Below are 12,839 nucleotides of genomic sequence, written 5' to 3' on the forward strand. Positions count from 1 at the left end.
TGTGCACCTCCCCAGCCTTGCACGTCTTGTGCCTGCTCCCAGAGGCCAGGCCTCCTGCATGTCTCACCGCCTGGTGAGTCCTGTGCCGGCGCCCAGAGCACAGGCCTCCTGCATGTCTCCCCAGCCTGGTGAATCCTGTGCCTGCGCCCAGAGCCAGGCTCCTGCAAGTCTCCCCAGCCTGGTGAGTCCTGTGCCTGCGCCCAGAGCCAGGCCTCCTGCATGTCTCCCCAGCCTGGTGAGTCCTGTGCCTGCGTCCCAGAGCCAGGTCTCCTGCATGTCTCCCCAGCCTGGTGAGTCCTGTGCCTGCGCCCAGAGCCAGGCCTCCTGCATGTCTCCCCAGCCTGGTGAGTCCTGTGCCTGCGCCCAGAGCCAGGCCTCCTGCAAGTCTCCCCAGCCTGGTCAGTCCTGTGCCTGCTCCCAGAGCCAAGGCCTCCTGCAAGTCTCCCCAGCCTGGTTGAGTCCTGTGCCCTGCTCCCAGAGCCAGGCCTCCAGCAAGTCTCCCCAGCCTGATGAGTCTTGCCTGCGCCCAGAGCCAGGCCTCCTTCAAGTCTCCCAGCCTGGTCTAATCCTGCGCTTCCTCACGGACCAGGCCTCCATTGGGTCTCCCCAGCCTGGGGAATCGGCGCAGCCAGAGTCGCCCGCCTGTCCCTCCGGCGCAGCCAGAGTCGCCCGCCTGTCCTCCGGCGCAGCCAGAGTCGCCCGCCTGTCCTCCGGCGCAGCCAGAGTCCGCCCTCCAGTTCTGAGGCCCGGGGCGAGGAACCCCACTCTAGAGGTGCCACCAAAGTGGGGTGAGCCAGTGGTGGAGCGGGGTCTGCGTCCTGCTCCAGAGCCGCCACCGTGGAGAAATGCCCACCCAGACCCTCCCTATAGGTTCAGGTTTTGCGGCCGGAGTCCGCCCCTTTGGGGGGGGTGGTACTGTCACGCCCTGACCTGAGAGAGCCTTTTCTATGTCTCTATTTAGGTTGGTCAGGGTGTGATTTGGGTGAGCATTCTATGTCCTTTTTTCTATGCTTTGTATTTCTTTGTTTTGGCCTGGTATGGCTCTCAATCTGGGACAGCTGATTGGGAGTCATACTTAGGCAGCCTGTTTTCCTTTGGGGTTTGTGGCTAGTTAATTTCTGTTTAGTGTTTTGTTATACCTGACAGAACTGCTTGCTGTCATTTTCTTGTTTTGTTCAAAGTGTCTCGATTAAAATTAAATATGAGCGCTCAACACGCTGCGCCTTGGTCTACTTCTTCAGACAGCCGTTACAGCTATTCAGTGGAGTGGCTATGTGGTCCCAAGTCCAAGATTAAGGGTCTCTTTTCTATTTTAAACATGATAAACGTTCAACATTGGCCAAGCTGTAATGAAGCGTGCTCAAAACAATTGTTAACTCGGAACTGCAAAATCTGACTTTAGGACCGCCGTGGCCACCTTCCTGTTCAAGTGACCACAGCACAACAAGGGGAGTCCAAAAATAAATTCTATGCTGCTGAATAAATTATGTAATATGCCAGGGAGATATTATACTGTAGCTAAGAAAGTAATACTAGAGTGTATGTTGTGTAGTATGCTGTTACTAGCCCATGTGCCTCATCGTATAATTTGGGTCTATTTACACCTCTTAAATTTGCCTACTGTTCTGACTTGGTGGTGCACAGCCTTTAAACTGTTTTTGAGATACGTAATCATCAATATTGTAAGAGCTTTCATTGTCTGCTTATATGCCCCCTTTATTTATCCTACAGTTCTGACTTGGTGTACAGGGAGAACACACAGAATTCAGAACAGCCCATGTTCTGCATTCTGTAGCTGTACATTTCAAAAATGCAGAACAAATAGTTATATTAACTACGGACATCCTAGCTCGCTCATTAAAGTCTTATTGAAATTAAGGATTGTCTCTTATTCCGCTTTGTCGTCCCTTATGGTATGTCGCCCCATATGCCAATATTAAGGTTTGGATGAAGATCTGATAAACATTCACTATCAAAAATAGGGAAAAACATAAAGGGGCAAATACTTTTCACGACACAGTATATCAATGTTACCAGCTGGTATTCCATGACATACAGTACCAGTAAAAGTTGGGACACACCTACTCATCAAGGGTTTTTCTTTATTAAAAATGTTCCACATTTGTAGAATAATAGTGAAGAGCATCAAACAATGACAATAACACTGAATGTATCAGATCTTCAACCAAACCTAATATTAAAAACATACTTCCAAGAATCTTGATGATCCATAAAGGTGCTTCCAGTTGCTTCTTGGCAAACTTGAGTCAAACTTTGGACAACATGGGTCCCATTGTGCCTGGTGAAAACCAGGTGTTGTTTAACAAAAAGTTATATTGGACTACGGACGTCCTAGCTTGCTCATTAATGTCTTAATCAAAATGAAGAATTGCCTCTTATCTGATTGTTGTCCCCTTATGCCATAGTTTGTACATCTCAATTGTCAGGAGAAACCACATTTGTTTAAGCAAGTCACCATATCAGCTATGTTTTTTATAAAGGCAGTAAAATGAGGCTGAATGAACTGTTTCGCTGCCAGATAAGGCTCCACTGAGAGCCAGGTGTAGCAGTGGTAAGATGTTGGGACTGCTGTTGGGACAGCTTATGTAGGTCCTAACAGTTTGTGGGCCACTGTTTGTCACCGTTAAAGTGCAATTAATGTATTGTTTTAGTTTATGTGTTGTGTAGTAGCTTCACTGGCATGCATCCCACAATTATAATTTTCTGCCCCACCAAGATTCACATGCTAAAATCGCCACTGATCTAATAGTAGGTTTTGGTTGAAGATCTTGATAACATTCACTATCAAATATAAAGAAAACAGAAAGGGGTCAAATACTTTTCATGACACAGTATATCAAATGTTTACCAGCTAGAATTCCATGAAATACAGTACCAGTCAAAAGTTTGTACACACCTACTCATTCAAGCGTTTTCTTTATGTTTTCTATTTTCCACATTGTAGATTAATAGTGAAGACATAAACTATGAAATAACACATAGGGAATCATGAAGTGACCAAAAAATGTTAAACAAATCAAAATACACTGCTCAAAAAATAAAGGGAACACTTAAACAACACAATGTAACTCCAAGTCAATCACACTTCTTTGAAATCAAACTGTCCACTTAGAAGCAACACTGATTGACAATAAATGTCACATGCTGTTGTGCAAATGGAATAGACCAACAGGTTGGAAATTATAGGCAATTAGCAGACACCCCCATAAAGGAGTGGTTCTGCAGGAGGGGGACCACAGACCACCTTCTCAGTTCCTATGCTTCCTGGCTGATGTTTTGGTCACTTTTGAATGCTGGCGGTGCTTCACTCTAGTGGTAGCATGAGACGGAGTCTACAACCCACACAAGTGGCTCAGGTAGTGCAGCTCATCCAGGATGGCACATCAATGCGAGCTGTGGCAAGAAGGTTTGCTGTGTCTTCAGCGTAGTGTCCAGAGCATGGAGGCGCTACCAGGAGACAGGCCAGTAACATCATGAGACGTGGAGGAGGCCGTAGGAGGGCAACAACCCAGCAGCAGGACCGCTACCTCCGCCTTTGTGCAAGGAGGAGCAGGAGAAGCACTGCCAGAGCCCTGCAAAATGACCTCCAGCAGGCGACAAAATGTGCATGTGTCTGCTCAAATGGTTAGAAACAGACTCCATGATGGTGGTATGAGGGCCCGACGTCCACAGGTGGGGGTTGTGCTTACAGCCCAACACCGTGCAGGACGTTTGGCATTTGCCAGAGAACACCAAGATTGGCAAATTCGCCACTGGCGCCCTGTGCTCTTCACAGATGAAAGCAGGTTCACACGGAGCACGTGACAGACGTGACAGAGTCTGGAGACGCCGTGGAGAACGTTCTGCTGCCTGCAACATCCTCCAGCATGACCGGTTTGGCGGTGGGTCAGTCATGGTGTGGGGTGGGCATTTCTTTGGGGGGCCGCACAGCCCTCCATGTGCTCGCCAGAGGTAGCCTGACTGCCATTAGGTACCGAGATCCTCAGACCCCTTGTGAGACCATATGCTGGTGCGGTTGGCCCTGGGTTTCCTCCTAATGCAAGACAATGCTAGACCTCATGTGGCTGGAGTGTGTCAGCAGTTCCTGCAAGAGGAAGGCATTGATGCTATGGACTGGCCCGCCCGTTCCCCAGACCTGAATCCAATTGAGCACATCTGGGACATCATGTCTCGCTCCATCCACCAACGCCACGTTGCACCACAGACTGTCCAGGAGTTGGCGGATGCTTTAGTCCTCGTCTGGGAGAGAGATCCCTCAGGAGACCATCCGCCACCTCATCAGGAGCATGCCCAGGCGTTGTAGGGAGGTCATACAGGCACGCGGAGGCCACACACACTACTGAGCCTCATTTTTACTTGTTTTAAAGGACATACATCAAAGTTGGATCAGCCTGTAGTGTGGTTTTCCACTTTCATTTTGAGTGTGACTCCAAATCCAGACCTCCATGGGTTGATAAATTGGATTTCCATTGATTATTTTGTGTGATTTTGTTGTAAGCACATTCAACTATGTAAAGAAAAAAGTATTTAATAAGATTATTTCTTTCATTCAGATCTAAGATGTGTTGTTTAAAAGTGTTCCCTTTATTTTTTTTGAGCAGTATATATTTTATATTTGAGATTCTTCAAAGTTTCCAACCTTTGCCTTGATGACAATCTTTGCACACTCTTGGCATTCTCTCAACCATCTTCATGAGGAATGCTTCTCCAACAGTCTTGAAGGAGTTCCCACATATGCTTAGCACTGGTTGGCTGCCTTTTTGCTTCACTCTGCGGTCCAACCATCCTTACTATCTTAATTGGGTTGAGGTCAGGTGATTATGGAGGCAGGTTATCTGAGGCAGCACTACATCACTCTCCTTGGTCAAATAGCCCTTACACAGTCTGGAGGCGTGTTTTTGGGTCATTTTCTTGTTGAAAACAAATGATAGTCACACTAAGTGCAAACCAGATGGTATTGCTGCAGAATTCTGTGGTATCAATGCTGGTTAAGTGTGCCTGGAATTCTAAATAAATCACAGACAATGTCACCAGCAAAGCACCTCCACACCATCGCACCTCCTCCTCCATGCTTCACGGTGGGAACCATACTTGGCGAGATCATCCATTCACCTACTTCGCATCTTACAAAGACATGGCAGTTGGAACAAAAAATCTCAAATTTGGACCTCATCAGACCAAGGATACATTTCTACTGGTCTAGAGTCCATTGCCCGTGTTTCTTGGCCCAAGCAAGTCTCTTCTTCTTATTGGTGTCCTTTAGTAGTTGTTTCTTTTCAGCAATTTGACCATGAAGGCCTGATTTATGCAGGCTCCTCTGAACTGTTGATGTTGAGATGTGTCTGTTACTTGAACTCTGTGAAGCACTTATTTGGGCTGCAATCTTAGTTGCAGTTAACTCTAATGAACTTATCCTCTGCTGCAGAGGTATCTCTGGGTCTTCCTTTCCTTTCCTGGTTTTTGCGACTGCACTTGAAGAAATGTTTTCAGTTCTGGAAATGTTCTGCATTGACTGACTTTCATGTCTTACAGTAATGCTGGACTGTCAATTCCCTTTGCTTATTTGAGCTGTTCTTGCCATAATATGGCCTTCGTATTTTACCAAATAGGGCTATATTCTGTATACCACCCCCTACCTTGTCACAACACAACTGATCAGCTCAAACGCATTAAGACGGAAAGAAATTCCACAAATTAACTTTGAACAAGACACACCTGTTCATTGAAATGCATTCCAGGTGACTACTTCATGAAGCTGGTTGAGGAGAATGCCAAGAATGTGCAAAGCTGTCATCAAGACAAAGGGTGGCTACTTAGAAGAATCTCAAATATAAAATACATTTTGATTTGTTTTAACACTTTTTTTGGTTACTACATGATTCCATATGAGTTATTTCTTAGTTTTGATGTCTTCACTATTATTCGACAATGTAGAAAATATTAAAATAAAGAAAAACCCTTGAATGAGTAGGTGTGTGCAAACTTTTGACTGGTATTGTATATTGTAAAGACTACTGTATCATAATTTTTTATAGTGTTAGATAATACATTGCAATTTGTCTTCATAAACAGTATCGAAAGATGCAGTGATTCTTCATAATATCATGAAATGTATAATTGAAAACCAAGGCAAGCTTTTGATTTCAGTTCCAGTAATCTTTTCTCGCTGAGAAAATGCTGTGTTCACAGCATGTCTGAAGCAGATACTTGCAGCTTTCGATAGCATAGCTGTGTGTCTGCAGGACACATCCATCATGTGCCAAGATAAGGCCATCTGACTCTTAGCTGCAGTGTGTATGTCGATTGAGCTATAGTAAATTATACATACAGAGAGGAACAACATTATGTTAAAAAGAGACTGAAACAATGACACATGTATTGTAGTCTTATGCCCCTTCCCCCCCCCAAATATATATTTTTAAGTAATTAACCAAAAATTATAACTGCACTTGCTTTTTCCTACTAGCACTAATTTTGCTGATAACTTATTTTTTGAGGAAAACATTTACTCACTACGACTGAGAAGTATTTTCCTCACCTATCTATTTTAAGATTAATGCACTAACTGTAAGTCGCTCTGGATAAGAGTGTCTGCTAAATTGCTAAAATATCAATGTAACAAAGGCGATGAGAGAAAAAAAGTAACCTGATCAAAGTAAAGCATTTTCAGGATTATTTTAGATTTTCAACCGTCAGTATTCAATTGGAAATAGACTGATGATGTTAGAAGTTTTTTGATTATTTCAGATATTCACCAGTCAGTATTCAACTTGAGTACTGACAATGTTGGTGTGAAAATGTTATTGCTCTGTAACCTCTTACTTGCATTATCTTCTCTCTGTTTTCATGCCAAGAGAAGAGAGTACTGTACCAGCATAACTTTCACTTATCACAAAAAGATGTGTTGAAGGGAAACTTTAGTTTGACTGTTTTATCAGGAAACATTGAGCCACAAGGGTATGCTTATATAATGGGAAGGTCTATCTCAAACCATTCATTTTAGGTATCTAAGATAATTACTCTATCATTTTTCCACTTAGCATTTTGGTGCAAATACGTCCTCACTGCGATAAAAGAAAAGTATTATCCCTCCATACACAGAGGATTTCAACATTTGTAGTTAGAACACAACCAACTGTTTTTGTGAAATAGCCCCCCCCACACCCTAAGCCTTCTGATCCCATTTTAAAACTGGGTTGAAACTGATAAGGCTTTGGCTGTTTCAAGAGTTTGCAACTACACTGATGAGTGCCCTTTTATTGCACTCTTGAAGGACATTATTTATAAAGACAAATACGTATTTATGTACATTTTGTATGGAAAATCAGTTTAGTATATGCATATTTATGTGAAATTGAATGTTCAAGTCAAGTTGTTTAAGAATGCTTTCACTTTTAAAAATGAGAGTGTCAAATTTAAATACAAATAAATATCTTTGCAACGAGTGGAAGAGGATGAGGAGTCGATAAAGCATGTGTTTCAGCAGAAAGTAAAGGGTGAGTTAAGATAAGGGGCATCCTGATTAGGAGAGCGATAAGATGGATGCCTCCACTCATAGCTCTCAATGGCAAACAGAGATATATAGAGAGAGAAAGAAAGAGAGAAAGTGAGAGAAAGAGAGGTCGAGAAGAGAGACAGCGATAATGATAGAGAGACAGAAATAGAGAGCAAAGAACACATCGGGTGAGGAGTGATTCACCCTAGACATAGGGTATGGGAGATGGGTGCATAAGGAGAGGTGCAGGGAAGAGCTATGTGGATTTTAAGCATTTCAGCCCTGGTTAAGAAAACTAATACCTCAATTCAGCACCTGCAGCCAGACATAATGCATGCTGTTCACGTATCCATCTCTGCCTGACAGAGACCCCTTGAGGGGAAGGAAAGAATGAGAGAGAGAGAATGGGAGGAAAGAGATAAATATAGGAGAGAGAGAGAAAGAACAGAGAGGGACTCAGCTCTGAATAGCTAGGCACTGACCATTTTGTACTGTGACTTTACTACCTTGATAACCCAAAAGCTCATTGTGCCACATCCCAGTGGAGTGAGATGGGAGAAGCGGTTCTCTCTACATGTCTATGAGGGTGACAAAAATGTGTATGTATTATTATAACAACTTGATCAGATTAACATGTTGCCATGAGTTACCAAACATGCAGTCTCTTCTCCTGCTGCTCTCTGACTCATTGACCTATGGTAGGCTGAATGAGTCTGGCTAAGCAGTGATTTGTTTGATCTGAGGGAGGGTTGACCACACATGCACCTAAGCAACGCACACACGGGAGGTTGCCTCAACACTTCAACACAACCATACAGATCATGTGATACTATCGACCAACAGCTTGCTTTGTCATGTGTGACAACCTGCCGCAAATAGAGCAAAAACCATCCAGGCCTTAGTCAGACCCTCACATGGTGCTCAGCTATGTACATAGAAGGAGTCTGACTCAGTGACAGCTGATACTATGGACAGCCTGACTGCAGGCTACATTCTCTCTCCAGTACTCTGCATGAAGACGCTATTGCCAGAAGAACAGTACTGTGCGCTCAGTCAATATGACGGTGTGTAGCATCATAGAGCTCTACCTCAATTTGAATCAAAGAAAAATAGAGAAGTCTCGACCAAATCTCCTCATAGCATACCCAGAAAGATTATTTGTTATGCGTAAGACCAGTGATAATACCAGGATTTGAAAAGGGCAGTGGTGCACAACATGTTTAAGAGTTAAATCCAACATGATGTTGAAGATGGCACGACTTCAAGAACACCCTGACCTGTGTTTGACCCTGCACTGCTGGGACCTGCGTCACGCCAACACGATCCTCAGCGCTCAGGTCCAAGACACAGGCTCTCAGACCCAGTTACACCGGCTCTCAGACCCAGGACACAGCCTCTCAGACTCAGGACCCTCAGCTCTCAGACTCAGGACCCTCAGCTCTCAGACCCTAAAATATCAGCCCCTAAACTCTCAGGCCCAGGACACAGGTTGCTTGTCTGCATGGAGCAGGGATTATCCACTGCTGTCTGGTGGGCTCTCAAGCACTAATGAAGTGCTGCCCTTAGTTCCTCTGAACAAACACTCACTCACTCACACACACACACACACAACCTCAAGGGACAACCAGGGGAGGCTCCTGGATAGGTGCTATATAAATGCAAATGTGGCAGGACACATTGCTCCTCCATTTGCTTTTCATTGAGGGAGGAGAGGACAAGAAAAGGTAGGAATAAAGCCCTGTGCTGACACTGCCATTAGATAAAAAGCAACCTTTAATTTTCCCTGGACTTGTAAAGATTGCAGCCCTTCAAGGTTGCTGCCCTACACAGTCATCTCTGGGGGAGAGTGTAAGGATCCTTTATTAAAGCAGTCAGACACTAACAAACGACTGCAATACACTTCACTCCACACTGCATGAATTCATCAGAGGAAAAGGTCTCTTTGTGCCCACTTTGTCTCTGCCAGAGTAGAGGAAAGGCTCATTAAAGATTCGAAGTGAGGAACACCTTGTATATGATTCTCTGTTGGGCTCTGAAAGGAATCCACAGAGAGCTGCTTGCCATACCGGTATACTGTACCAATTGATATCTCTTTGTTCAAATGTGGGAGCTGTCCTCCTGTAAGTAGCAGTTACAGCTAAAAAAAGATTTGAGATGAACGTACCCTACCTGATTCGAATGTTAACCATTAGGAGTTACACATCGTAACTGTACCCAGTCAGCATGCTTTGCTTCTGGTGAGGGCATACATCAGACAATAATACCTGGTTTAGTCTAATGGTGTGGTGGATCATATCACAGAGAAGGGAAATAAATAATTTGAATTATAAATGCAAGTTGACTATTTCTACTGTTTTTTTTTTACTGTTTTACTGTTCAGAAAACAAATCATATAGAACACTACAGGTGACTAATTGACAAATCAAATGTATTTATATAGCCCTTCGTACATCAGCTGAAATCTCAAAGTGCTGTACAGAAACCCAGCCTAAAACCCCAAACAGCAAGCAATGCATGTGAAAGAAGCACGGTGGCTGGGAAAAAACTCCCTAGGAAAAACTCCTGAGAAAGGCCAAAAACCTAGGAAGAAACCTAGAGAGGAACCAGGCTATGAGGGGTGGCCAGTCCTCTTCTGGCTGTGCCGGGTGGATATTATAACAGAACATGGTCAAGATGTTAAAATGTTCGTAAATGACCAGCATGGTCAAATAATAATAATCATAGTAATTGTCGAGGGTGCAACAAGCACGTCCGGTGAACAGGTCAGGGTTCCGTAGCCGCAGGCAGAACAGTTGAAACTGGAGCAGCAGCATGGCCAGGTGGACTGGGGACAGCAAGGAGTCATCATGCCAGGTAGTCCTGAGGCATGGTCCTAGGGCTCAGGTCCTCCGAGAGAAAGAAAGCCATCCAACCATCCTTAAATAAAATCAATAGCCTACATTACACATCCACTTTGCTTGCTGATTCAGTCTGAGTTTGTCTGAGGTCTGAGTTTGCTAACACACATTACATATACACAAGGCACAGACTTCAGTAAATTCAGGTCTCACCTGGGTCCTGGTCAATTTGCCAAGTGGTATCTTACAGGTGTACTCCTGCCTAATTTAAAATGATATGTTATTTTTCCATGTTTAGCTCAAAGTAAGAGAGAATCTACATATAAGTCATCGTTCAAATCAAATTTTATTAGTCACATGCGCCGAATACAACAGGTATACCTTACATTGAAATGTTTACTTACGATCCCCTAACCGACAGTGCAGTTTCAAAAAATGCGGATAAGTATAAGAGATGAAAGTAACAAGAAATTAAACAGCAGCAGTAAAAAATAACAATATATACAGGGGGGTGCCGGTACAGAGTCAATGTGCAGGGGCGCCGGTTAGTTGAGATAGTATGTATATATAGGTAGAGTTATTAAAGGGACTATGCATAGATGACAAAAGAGAGTGGCAGTGGTGTGGAAAGGGGGGGGCAATGTGAATAGACTAGATGTTCAGGAGTCTTATGGCTTGGGGGTAAAAGCTGTTTTGAAGCCTCTTGGACCTAGACTTGGCACTCCGGTACCGCTTGCCATGTGGTAGCAGAGACAACAGTCTATGACCATGGTGGCTGGAGTCTTTGAAAATTGTTTAGGGCCTTCCTCTGACACCACCTGGTATACAGGTCCTGGATGGCAGGAAGCTTTGCCCTGGGCCGTTCGCACTACCCTCTGTAGTGCCTTGCGGTTGGAGGCTGAGCAGTTGCCATACCAGGCAGGGATGTAACCAGTCAGGATGCTCTCGATGGTGCAGCTGTAGAACCTGTTGAGCATCTGAGGACCCATGCCAAATCTTTTCAGTCTCCTGAGGGGGAATAGGTTTTGTCGTGCCCGCTTCATGACTGTCATGGTGTGCTTGGACCATGTTGATTTGTTGGTGATGTGGACACCAAGGAACTTGAGGCTCTGAACCTGCTCCACTGCAGCACCGTCAATGAGAATGGAGGTGTGCTCGGTCCTCTTTTTCCTTTAGTCCACAATCATCTCTTTTGTCTTGATCACATTGAGGGAGAGGTTGTTGTCCTGGCACCACACGGCCCGGTCTCTGACCTCCTCCCTATAGGCTGTCTTGTTGTCGGTGATCAGGCCTACCACTGTTGTGTCATCGGCAAATGTAATGATGGTGTTGGAGTCATGCCTGGCCGTGCAGTCATGAGTGAACAGGGAGTACTTGAGGGGGCTGAGCCCGCACCCCTGAGGTGCCCCTGTGTTGAGGATCAGCGTGACAGATGTGTTGTTACCTACCCTTACCACCTGGGGGCGGTCTGTCAGGAAGTCCAGGATCCAGTTGCAGAGGGAGGTGTTTAGTCCCAGGGTCCTTAGCTTATTGATGAGCTTTGAGGGCACTGTGGTGTTGAACGCTGAGCTGTAGTCAATGAATAGCATTCTCACATAGGTGTTCCTTTTGTCTAGGTGGGAAAGTGCAGTGTGGAGTGCAGTAGAGACTGCATCATCTGTGGATGATGTGGAGCGGTATGCAAATTGGAGTGGGTCTAGGGTTTCTGGGATAATGGTGTTGATGTGAGCCAGGACCAGCCTTTCAAAGCACTTCAGGGCTACAGGTCGGTAGTCAATTAGGCAGGTTACCTTAGTGTTCTTGGGCACAGGCTCTATGGTGGTCTGCTTAAAACATGTTGGTATTACAGACTCAGACAGGGAGAGGTTGAAAATGTCAGTGAAGACACTTGCTAGTTGGTCAGCGCACGCTCGCAGTACACGTCCTGGTAATCCGTCTGCGGCCCTGCGGCCTTGTGGAATGTTGACCTGTCTAAAGATCTTACTCACATCGGCTGCGGAGAGCGTGATCACACAGTCTTCCGGAACAGCTGGTGCTCTCATGCATTTTTCAATGTTATTTGCCTCGAAGCGAGCATAGAAGTAATTTAGCTCGTCCAGTAGGCTCGTGTCACTGGGCAGCTCTCGGCTGTCACTGGGCAGCTCTAGCTCAGTGCGGATACTGCCTGTAATCCATGGCTTCTGGTTGGGGTATATACGTATGGTCACTGTGGGGACGACGTCATCAATGCACTTATTGATGAAGCCAATGACAGATGTGGTGTACTCCTCAATGCCATTGGAGGAATCCCGGAACATTTTCCAGTCTGTGCTAGCAAAACAGTCCGGTAGCTTTGCACCTGCTGCATCTGACCACTGGCTATCATTGATACTCTTCTTGCGTCATTCACCCAAAACTTTGCCTCACAGAAAAGCACATCTTCACATGTTTAGTAGTAATGACCACAATAAATTAAGAAAAGCTATGACATTTTCTTGTTGATGTCT

At 44.9% G+C, this 12,839-nt stretch overlaps 1 long non-coding RNA gene across 1 annotated transcript; it reads right to left on the minus strand.

The window, feature by feature from the left end:
- Positions 1-1,161: 1,161 nt before the first annotated feature.
- Positions 1,162-10,468, minus strand: LOC115165191 (uncharacterized). Its single transcript, XR_003870096.1, has 3 exons — positions 10,456-10,468; positions 9,193-9,196; positions 1,162-1,254 (listed from the first exon to the last, which is right to left on the minus strand). It is a non-coding gene; the product is annotated as an uncharacterized LOC115165191 (long non-coding RNA).
- Positions 10,469-12,839: the final 2,371 nt, after the last annotated feature.

The sequence above is a fragment of the Salmo trutta genome, chromosome 27 (genome assembly GCF_901001165.1).
Source record: "Salmo trutta chromosome 27, fSalTru1.1, whole genome shotgun sequence".
Taxonomy (NCBI): domain Eukaryota; kingdom Metazoa; phylum Chordata; class Actinopteri; order Salmoniformes; family Salmonidae; genus Salmo; species Salmo trutta.